General features: G+C 34.5%; 1 non-coding gene across 1 annotated transcript; it reads right to left on the reverse strand.

Annotated features, from left to right (window-relative positions):
• Positions 1-10008: 10008 nt before the first annotated feature.
• Positions 10009-10115, reverse strand: LOC111720032. The gene has a single exon (XR_002769907.1). It is a non-coding gene; the product is annotated as a U6 spliceosomal RNA (small nuclear RNA).
• Between the last annotated feature and the right edge of the window lie 1318 nt (positions 10116-11433).

Consider the following 11433-nt stretch of genomic DNA (forward strand, 5'->3'; position numbering starts at 1 on the left):
CTAATATGAACTATGCTTCTTTCATTCAAATCTGGACCATCCCTAATTATGAGGAATAAATTTTATTTTACCAAATTTAATGCAAAATAGTGCATGTGAGCATTTGCTAAAAGGATAAATCACTATAATGTAAGAATTATTAAAAGAATGTTCTAATAAATGAGAAATTATATATCATAATACCCAGAACTATGTTAATACCAGGTTAAGGATGAGATTTCAGTTACAACAAAATCTGAAAATTCTGAATTACTGTTCCCACAGAAATCATAAGCCTTCTCCCTTGCTGTACATTTTTTTCTCTCCATAATAAGATATTCAACATTGGACAAAGCAATCTTTTATTCAACAGATCAAGCAATGAAATAAACAGGATGGAAAGGGATAGATCTTAGTAAGATTTAATTCTTTTGATTTGCATTAAAACAACATCATTCCTTGTAACTTGGCTTTGCTATTCACATTAATGATATTTATAAAAGCAAGAGCCAAGTTCCCTTGTGCAAGTATTGTGTGAAGCACTATTATCTATGTAGAAACACATCTGATGTGACTTGGGTATAAAGTATTTTCTGATAAGAGTGAGTCAGTAGTTGTCTCTCCACCCCATCCTCAATCTCAAAGAGCTGTGGGAAATAATCTAATGTTCTTATCTGTATTAAAATACATGTATTTTTTTCCTTAGAATTGAGAACATAGACTGATAGGTAAAAAAAAAGTCTTTGTATTTTTTAGCTTTTGATAAATTCAGTGATGACACTTGAATATTATAAATATGTGCTATATTGGCTCTGACATTATTAGGATGAGAGAATATGTTAATTTGGTTTTTTTTGAGATACACTGTCGAGGAGAAATGGGAGTTAAGGGGTAGTTTAGGAGAATAGTCCCTGATGATGGCCAATGACTCATCACACTACAATGGAAAAGTGATAAGTCTGAATCCCACAATAAGGAAATGTGAAGAATCCATTAGCCAGAGGATCTGTCAGTTCAGCTAAGTCAATGAGCTGGAATCTGAGGGAGGGATGAGAAGTCAGTCATATCACAGGCCCATACTGACTGAGGTCATTGATTTCAATACCTCTAATTGCTAGATGGAGAAGTGGATTCTGAACAAATATAACAATCTAGCCAGCCAATGCCACAGCAAGTACTAGCACTAGCTTCCAGCCAAGGGTAAGACCTGGTAGGAGGTAGGAGGTAAAACCGGAGGAAAGAATATTGCACTTAAATGAGAAATACTAAAGGTAACTTGTTTTCTTTTTGGTCCCTTTCCTCCTTCCTACTCCCACTCTTGCTTGTATAATTATTGTTGTAAATTCTCTTTTTGAAACACTTGAGGAATTAGTAGATAGGAATAAGTGGGGTAGAAAGGAAAGAAATTCTAGAGTTTTTCTCTTATCAGGATCATAGGTGCATTCAACAACTTCAACCTATGTTTATGGTAGAGCAAGTGGTTGGGAAAATGTGCACTTAAGTAAATTCCTAACTTCTCAGGGAGGTGAGAACCCTTAAAAGGAGGTGATCATGCTCTCTGACTGCTCAAGGGTGGGGGGTGAATGTCTCAGGAAGGGAGGTAAAAACACCAAAGGGAAATGGGGAATCAAACCAGATTTTGTTAGTGGGTTTCTGAAGGGTCTCACTTGAAACAGGTATAATAAATCCATCAGTATGTGAGGTATTTCATAAGCACATAGTAATCTAACAGACTAGTAGTGATGTAACAAACAATATAAATCAACTCAAGGAATTATACATGTCCATAAGTCCTAGAAATAGTCCAGAACCAATCTATTATCTATTACTTCACGTATCAGGGAATCCAATGATTCCTTATTGTAATTGATGTAAAGGGTAGGAACACTGAAAAGGTATATTTAAGGCTCAGTATGATTGATTTAATCTCACAACAAGTATTGTCCAGGTTCTTCTCATATTCTTGCTATAGATTTCCAATCACTAGCAGTTAAAATTTCAAAAACCAAATTCTCTAATACCACATAACATAAGATGATGTAGCCTCATAAAGAATGCAACCCTTTTTCAGATCTTTGATAATTTCTAGATTAAATGGAGTGTATTTTCTTTTTCTTTGATCTGAAGAGGTTGTTGGATTAAATCAATCATAATGAGCTTTTAGTATTCCTTTTCAACTTTTCAATGTTACTGCTCTCTACACAAATCATTTCATTATAGAATGGGTACAAATGATCAATCCAATGGAAAGTTGGGTTACAAGTTTTCTAAAACCATTCTTTAAAGATAAATCATAGATCTCCTTTACAACAGGAGATGAACTTCAGATACAGAATGAAGAATACATTTTCATATGCTGCCAATATAGAAATTTGTTTTGTATATTTAAGATAACTTTTTTTCCCCAATGGTAGTGTCTGGGAGATGAAAGAGTAAGGAGGAATAAGAATTGGATAGCAAAAAAAGAAAACAAAAGAAAGCAAAAAAAGAAAGAAAAGAAAAGACAACAAATGTCACTATCATCTTTTTTTTTTAATGGAGAGAAAAGAACAGAAGAAAGGACAGAAAGAAGATGAGACAAGCAGGATATAGCTTTGAAAGCTTCAATATTATATTGATCTTATGATATGTTTGCAAATTCCAAACAATGGAGACCAGCAGTTTTAATTATAATTTATTTTAAAAATTCTATTTACATAAATACAAATATTTGTTCTATTTTTTATTGTTTAGAATAAAACACAAATTAAAGAATAAAGATGACTTGTAGACATAGTTGCACAATCTGTTAAAATTTTATGATCAATGCATGACTATGGTAGAAGGATTTGCCTTGGCAATAAACATGGTCACATTTTCATAAGATATTGAAGTAAAGGAGAAAACAAGGGTTGATCTAAAGGGATTGTGAAATATAGAGAAAAAAAGTTAATAGGGAAAATGATCACTAGAGTGTGAGGCAGAGTTCTCGGCTTTGAAGTTTGAGAAGTGGAGTGATATGGCATAGAAAGTTTAGAATATAAGGAGCAGGATAGAAAATAGTTTAGGTAATAATAAAAGGATTGTCTTGCTCTGGCAATGGCCCAACTGAAATTAGATAAAATAAATTTATAATGGATCCAATTGATTGTCTTAAATGTCTTTCTTCAGCTCTACCAGTATGTGATTAAGAATGGAAACAAGATGTTTAAGCATAAAAGAATAGAATTAAACTAATAAGCTAAAAGACTTGAGACTGTGAAGGAAGAAAAAGGAAATTTAAAAAGGGGTGATGCTCTGAGATAATACTGGGAAGGGAATTAAAGGTCATATTTGTCACTGGAGGTTTGGAGACAGAGTCAGAATGACTATTTCTGAGGACTGTTATAGAAGGAATTCCTTTTCAGACACAAATTGGATTAGATGAAGGCAAGATGTCCCTTCCAACTTTGACATTCTGTGTATTGTGATGTTCAAAACTATGGCATTTGCATTTATGATCTTTAAACTTTGTTTTCAATGGATTCTTTCACATAATAATCACTCATTTATATGATGCTTTATGGGAATTTAATTTAGAGGGTCTTTTGATGGTCTTCAATTTATTATGTTCCTCCATAAAGCTCCATTATTTTCATGGTGATCTTTTTGAAAATACTATCATGAAAAGAGCTGCTATAAATATTTTTATATGTATAAGGTCTTTTTCTTAAAATTTTAAAAATTTCTTTGGGTTACAGATCTAGTAACATGTTGCTGAATTAGATAATATGCACAGTTTTATTGCCCACTGAACATAGTTCTAAATTGTTCTCGAAAATGGTTGGATCAATTCAAACTCCAACAACAATGCATTAATGCCCAATTCTACCAACATTTATCATTTTACTTTTCTGTCATATTAGTCAATTAACAGGGATAAGGTGGTATCTTACAGTTTTAATTTGCATTTCTCTAAGCAATAGTGACTTGGGATTTTGTTTCCTGTGACTTGTGATAGCTTTGATTTGTGTGTGTGCATGTGTGTGTGTGTGTGTGTGTGTGTGTGAAACCTTCCTGTTAATATCTTTTGACCATTTATTAATTAAGGAAAGATTTGAAATTCTTATAAATTTGACTTCATTTTTTACATATTTGAATAATAAGGTTTATCAGAGAAGCATGAAATAAAAGCTTTTATATAGTAATGAATAATGTGTATTTTCCTTCATCTTATTTTCTCCTCTTTCAACTCTTTCTCTTTCTCTCTCTCTCTCTCTCTCTCTCTCTCTCTCTCTCTTTCTCTTTCCTTATGTTTTGTCCCTCCTCAAAACTACTTTACTTCTGACCATCATCTCTCCCAATCTACCCTCCCTTTTATCAGCTTCCCTTCCCTCTCTTAATTCCTTTCCTTCCTATGGCCCTGTAAGATATCTAAACCCAACTAAGGGTGTATGTTATATGTTATTCTCTCTTTGACTCAGTTCTGATGAGGGTAGTGTACAAGCCTCTTCTGCCAGTCCCTCCATCCCCATCTTCCTGTTCATTGTAAAAGCTGTCATTGATTTACCAACAATATGTCCCAGACTAAGCCCCACCTGGTCATCATTGTTTCAGCCCCGATTAGGTCAGAGGGAATATAAATAGTAATTGTTTCTGATTGAACATTGCCTCAGTCAAACTGTTAAAAAACCTTAACTTTAAAAGGCTTGCATTCAGTACCATCTCCTATCATTGTGATATATATTTTGCCAAAGAACCCAGATGGTTCTGGAGGAGAAAGCAAAGCAGGTGACTTTGCACAGCCCTTAGGCTCACTTAAACCTAATTCACTAGCATGCCATGACCTCTCTGATATCATGTCCTCTTCAAAAATAAAAGATGAATAACAAGCTCTGTGCATAGGAATAGGAGCTGCTCCACTGGACATCCAACTGGAACTGGCTAGTTGGGTAACACAATTCTTTTCTTATTTCTTTTCCTCCCCTCTCCTTTCCTCTCTCTACATATTCTTATCTTTGGGTGCTCTGTCCAAAGGAATGGAAATTTTGATTGTTAAAAATCTTGCAAGATGTATCATGAAGTTATAGGCTAAGGCCATACCTTTAAAACATTTTTTCTTTATTAAAGCTTTTTATTTTTCAAAACATATGCATGGATAATTCTTCAACATCAACTCTTGCAGAAATTTGTGTTCCAATTACCCCTCTTTCCCTCACCCTCTCCCCCAGATGGGAAGTAGTCCAATATATGTTATTCATGGTAGAAATATATGTTAAATCCAATATGTGCATACATATTAATACAATTATCTTGCTGCACAAGAAAAATCAAATCACACCAGAAAAAAAATGAGAAAGAAAATAAAATGCAAGCAAACAACAACAAAAACAGTCAAAATGCTATGCTGTGAACCAAACCATCTATCTGGGTTCCCACAATCCTCTCTCTGGATATATATATATATATATATATATATATATATATATATATATAGATGGCTCTCTTCATCACAAGACCTTTGGAACTGCTCTAAATTTCACTTAGCATCAATTCTTGTAAGTCTCTTCAGGCCTCTCTGAAATCATCCTGCTAATTGTTTCTTATAGAACAATAATATTCCATAACATTCATATATCATAACTTTATTCAGCCATTCTCCAACTGATGGGCATCCACTCAGTTTCTAGTTTCTTGTAGGGCCATACTTTAAACCCAAATAACTCTGTTTCCCATTGATTGACCAACAATAGGTTCCAGGTCAAGTCCCACTTAGTTAGTGTTTGGGCCCTGAATGGCCCAGAGTAAATATAAGTAGCAACTATTTATTTTTTTGACTAGAGGCTCTGAAGGTCTTCCCCTCCCAGATTTTTACACACACACACACACACACACACACACACACACACACACACCTGAAACTTGTTAAAAACTAGTTTAAGAAGGTCTCCCACTGCATATAGGGTCATCTCCTATCATCCTGATCTGTATCTTGCCACTGGACCCAAATGGCTCCAGAGGAGAAAGTGAAGCTGGTGACTTTGCATATGGTACTTCCTTCCTTAAATCTAATTCATTTGCAGGTCATGACATCATCTCTTTGATATCATGGTCATCTTCAAAAACAAGAAGCAAACAACACTAAAAGCTCTTTCTTATCCTGTGTAAGATAATTTACTTTATTCTACTTCAGTGCATTTCTTTTTCTCATCCATTAATTGTATTTTTTAAGATATCATCCCATCATAGTTAACTCACCCCTCTGTCTATGTATACTACTTCTAATTGTCCTAACAATAACAAAGTCCTTAGGACTTATACATATAATCTTTCCATGTAGTAATATAAATGGTTTTAACTTATCAAATCCCTTATGATTTATCTTACCTATTTAACTTTTTTATATTTTCCTGAAATCTTATATTTGAAAGCTGTTCAGCTCTGGTCTTTTCATCAGGAATACTTGAACGTCTTCTATTTCATTAAGTATCTATTTTTTTCCTTGAAGAGTTATATTTAGTTTTTCAGGGGGGATATTGTAATTGTAATTCTAGTACATTTGCTTCCTAGAACTCTATATGCCAAGCTTTCTGATCCTTAAATATAGAAGCTGCTATATCTTGTGAAACTATAATATTTGAATTGTCTATTTATATCTATTTGCAATATTTTCTCCTTGACTTGGAACTCTGGAATTTGCCTGTAATATTCTTGGAATTTTCATTTTGGGATGTCTTTTAGGAGGTTATTTGTGCGTTTATTTTTTGGTTCTAGCATAAAAGGGCAGTTTTTCTTGATAATTTCTTGAAATATCATTTCTAGGTTTTTTTCTTTGATCATGGTTTTAAAGCAATCCAATAATTGTTAAATCTACTCTCCTCTATTTTCCATGTCAATTGTTTTCCCAATAAGATATTTCATATTTTCTTCTATTTTTTTTTCATTCTTTTGAGTTTGTTCAATTGTTTCTTGATGTCTCATGGAGTCTTTAACTTCTACTTGTCCAATTCTAGGTAAGGTATTATTTTTTCAGTGAGCTTTTATGGCTCCCTTTCCATTTATCCAATTCTGCTTTTTAAGAAGTCCTCTTTAGTGGATTTTTGTATCACTTTTTTACCACGTGACTTACTCTATTTTTAGGATATTTTTGTCCCTCTATCAAGTTGTTGACTCTTCGTAATTTTCTTGAACCACTCATTTCTTTTCCAAAAATTTCTTCTACTTCTTATTTTATTTTAAAAATATTTTTGGGAGCGCCTCCAGGAATTCTTTTAAAGCATGAGACCAATTCTTATTTTTATTTGAGGCTTTAAGTACAGCTGTTTTGACTTTGTTGTCTTCTTTTGAGTTTGTGTTTTGATCTTCCATACCTCTATAGTAACTTTCTGTGGTCAGTTCCTTTGTTTGTTATGTGCTCATTTTTCAGCGTCTTTCTTGAACTTTTAACTTTATGCTATAGTTGGGCTCTGTTCCTTGGGTAGAGGGAACACTCTCCCAAGCTTTTAATTTTTTGTACAGCTACTTTCAGAACTACTTATAGATGTCTGTAAATTTTCAGTTTTTCTTAAGTGATGTGATGTAAGGAGAGGTGTGATTACTGCTTTTCTATTCTTTGTTCTGGTGGTGAATGATCATGAGCCATTTTTTCCACTCTGGAACTGTTACCGGGATTCCCACTTCCTTCTGCCATGCTCTAGTGCGCTCATATTCCTTCTTGTCCAATGATTCTGATCTGGAACTGAGTTGGGATAATGCAATAGAGTTATGAACTCAATGACAGCAAAGGGTCTGCTGTAATCTCCTTCCAAACAGTTTTCTGACCTCCTTACAATCTGTGGCCTAAGGTATCTGGAAATCACAAATTTTTAGAAAGCCATATATTGGTTTGCTGGGCCTGGCCTATGCTGGACTTAGATCCATCCTCATCTCAATGAGACAGGAGTTACATGAAAACCTTTTAAGTTATCTTGAGCAGGAAAATTGTTTTACCTATAAATTTATTGATTTCTGCTACAAAATTTGTTTTGGGGCATTATTTTAAAATTGATTAGAGGGGACTTTGGGAGAGCTCAGGCAAGTCCCTTTACTACTTTGGCTCTACCATTCCCCTCTCCCATAAAGTTTAAATAATGTAACTCAACTGTCAAAACAATGAACAAAAAGCCATAAAACCCACTGTAGACAGCAAATACTTGACTTACTTACCAAGTGAAGGCATATGGTAGCCCACTGCAACATCAGTTTAAAATTTACATTTATTTGTAAAATCCTTATGTAGAAGAAAGGTAGAAAGTTATAAGCAGTGTCACTTCATAAAATAGGGAGAAGAAGAGGAAAATCAGTCTAAAAAAAGGTTGTTAAGAAATGAAATTAAGAAATGTCATTCAGGAAGAATTTAAGGATAAAATAGGAACATGAGCAACAAATGATGGAACAAAGATCTGCAAAGAATTGTAAAACAAACATTTTCATTATCAACGATATTGAAGTCACAATATTTGTACTCTTTCATCTGTATTCCAGATGCACTTCTGGAAAAGTGTATTTAAGCTTTTTAGTCTCAGTCACTCTTTATGTTTTAAAAAATTAGTGAAGACCCTCCAAAGAGCTTTTGTTTATGTGGATTATTTCAATATTTGCTGTATTAGAAATTAAAACATCTTAATATTATTATGGAAACATATTTGACCTTCTGGATCCCCTGAAAGTGTCTTGGGGATTCCTCAAAACTTCTGTACCCACTTTGAGAAATACAATTCTAGATGAAGTGGAAATGAAACTGGAGAAAGCAAAGAAGGGAAAAACAGCTGATTAGATCATTATGCATAGAAGAGGTCTGTGCTGGAGACCACACAATTTTGAGGTCTTCGAGGGTTTGTTTTGCAAAGTATCTGAAGCAAGAGTAGGTAAAAAATATGTGGTAAAGATAACTGTAAAAATGTATTTTTGTTCCAGCTGTAACTTTGACCTAGCCATAATTATTACTAGATGTATGCCCACAAGAAATATTTTAAGAAGATAAAAATGCCATATTTTAGAGTATTATAGTATGGATAGTAGCTCTTATAGTTGTAGCAAAGAAATGGAAACCAAGGGAATGTTTACACAAATGGCATATGAATTCATGGAACATTATTGTGATATAAGAAATGATAAAATAGAAGTTTCAGAGAAATTTGGATGCGCCTATATCAAATGAAATGAGTAACAACAATATAAAGTTAACTAGTTTTGAGAAGCTTAAGAATTGTAATCAATGCAGTAATCAACCATGATTCCAGAGAACTGATGATAAAGCTTGCTATCCACCTCTTGATAGGCAAAGAACTCAAAATATATTTTAGGACATAACTAATGTGGGAATTTATTTTATTTAACTAAATATATTTACTAAAATGACTTTTTCTTCTCTCCTTCACCCCAGTGTTGAAGAGGGATTGATGGGAGAAGAGGAAATAGCAATAGGGCAGGGGAGAAAAAAGTAAAAGAAATCATCTCTTAGATTTTTACAAGTGATACAACACATTAGATTCAATCTTAATGTTTATAAAAATTGGCTGAAAGATATATAGAATATAATCAGTTAATTAACAGAAATTTACCAAATACCAACTATTTGCTGGGCAGATACTGTCAAAGTTCTTATGTTTATTGTCTATTAACTCTCAGAAAGCATTTATTTTGGTAAAGTAGCATCTCCTCCAAGAAGTAACATCAAATATATTTATCAAAATTATACAGATTTATTGAAACATATAAGCCTTTTGCCCTTAAGAGAAGGCATAATATGAAGGTGTATAAGAATATATACTCCCACAATAACAGAAAAAAATTCCAATACAGAGTATAAGTTGATGGGGCATTCTTTCTGATGAAGATCTTCTCCAAATGTCCTTGCTTTCAAATGACAGTGGCTAATTGTGTCACGTCCCAAAATATTGTTGGGTCTTCTAAATTAGATGTCACCATTATCATTTAGCTCGACAAGTCTCAGAGTTGAACCCAAGTTACTGATTCTGAGATTTGTATTTTTTGATATTCTTTTGATATTCTAAGTGAAATTCACTTAGAAAAAACAGAATTGGTTTCACAAATTTGCATGTCATCTTTGTGCAGGGACTGTGCTAATTTTCTCTGCATCATTCCAATTTTAGTATACGTGCTGCTGAAGCAAGTACAAACAGGCAGAATTGGAACATATACGGTTCGGTGTCTTCCCAATTGATGAGTATCTGTCAGTCTACTGAGGAGAAGGTTAGAAATATGGACATGGCAGGTTGGAAATAACCTCCCACTTGGGTCAGCTCTATCTACACAGCAAATCAGCCACTACCTCCATCTGGAAGCCATAAGGCCAGCACTATATAAACGAGTACAGGAGATTTTTCCCCCAGTGCTGATGGTTCTAATTAGCCCTTTCCCCACCATATTGTGAGGTTATTGCAACCTACATCTGTAGAGGAAAGGCACTTATGCAGGAGTTGGCACTGTGGAATTCTACTCCTGTAGTGTCTGGTGTTTGCTCCAATCCTGCTCAGTTGTATGAGCATGTTTCCGCTGGGCTGATGCCTTGGGCTCTGGTCCAAAAGAAATGATTCTCATTTTCTATGTTACTAGGATTGTAGATCTCAGATGATCTGTGCCCCTCTGGGAAGTAGAAGGGAAAGGAAGGACTGTCTAAGTTGGTCAAGTTTATGGGGTGGTAGCCACAAATGAAAAATTGTTCCTCACCTGTTTGCATAGATTTGTGTTTCAAAGTGTCATTTGGAGGTCTCATCTATCTCAGAGTTGTTGGGAACTAGTGGTATAAAGTCTATACCCTTACAATATATTTTTGTGTCTTTTGAACCTTCCAGGTTATTCAACGATTTCTGGATTTGCGTTTAGTAAAACACAATTTTTTGGAAGGAATTGCTGTTGGACCTGCTTCCTTTCATCATGACTTCAAATCATTTTCCTTCAGTTTTAAAATCTAAGTCCATCTTGTCATTTCTGTGGTCAGGGGGTTTGGCAGCCTCACTTTCCTAAAATATTGAGACATCAAGAAGAGGCTCTGAAATGAGTGCAGATGTCAGCACCTTCATTTAGAAAAGCTCAAACAGCAGTCATGGAAAACATACCAGTGCCAGAGAGAGGGAGGGAGAGATTAAAGGAACTCTAGAAACGACAAGTTGGAGCTGGACTCTGTGGTGGTGGTGCATGCACGCACACATGAGAGGATGTCAAAAACATTGGGGAAAAGGTGTTTTTTTTTAAATATCTAGAGAAGGTACATTTTATCCATTTGTCAAGCCTATGAGTGCGGCTGCTTCTACTGCATTAGGTTTTTTGTGTGTGTTCATTTTTAAGTGAGTGAAATGATGAAAACGTGTTCCTTGTGAAGTCTGGCCAAAATGCATCAGGGGGAAACAGTATCCGTTCACGTGGTGGATTGGAGTTCACATTCTGATGGAGTATTTTCATGTCAAAACTAGTGTCTCTGTGGTTATGAATCCC

Source organism: Sarcophilus harrisii, chromosome 3, assembly GCF_902635505.1.
Source record: "Sarcophilus harrisii chromosome 3, mSarHar1.11, whole genome shotgun sequence".
Classification (NCBI taxonomy): Eukaryota; Metazoa; Chordata; class Mammalia; order Dasyuromorphia; family Dasyuridae; genus Sarcophilus; species Sarcophilus harrisii.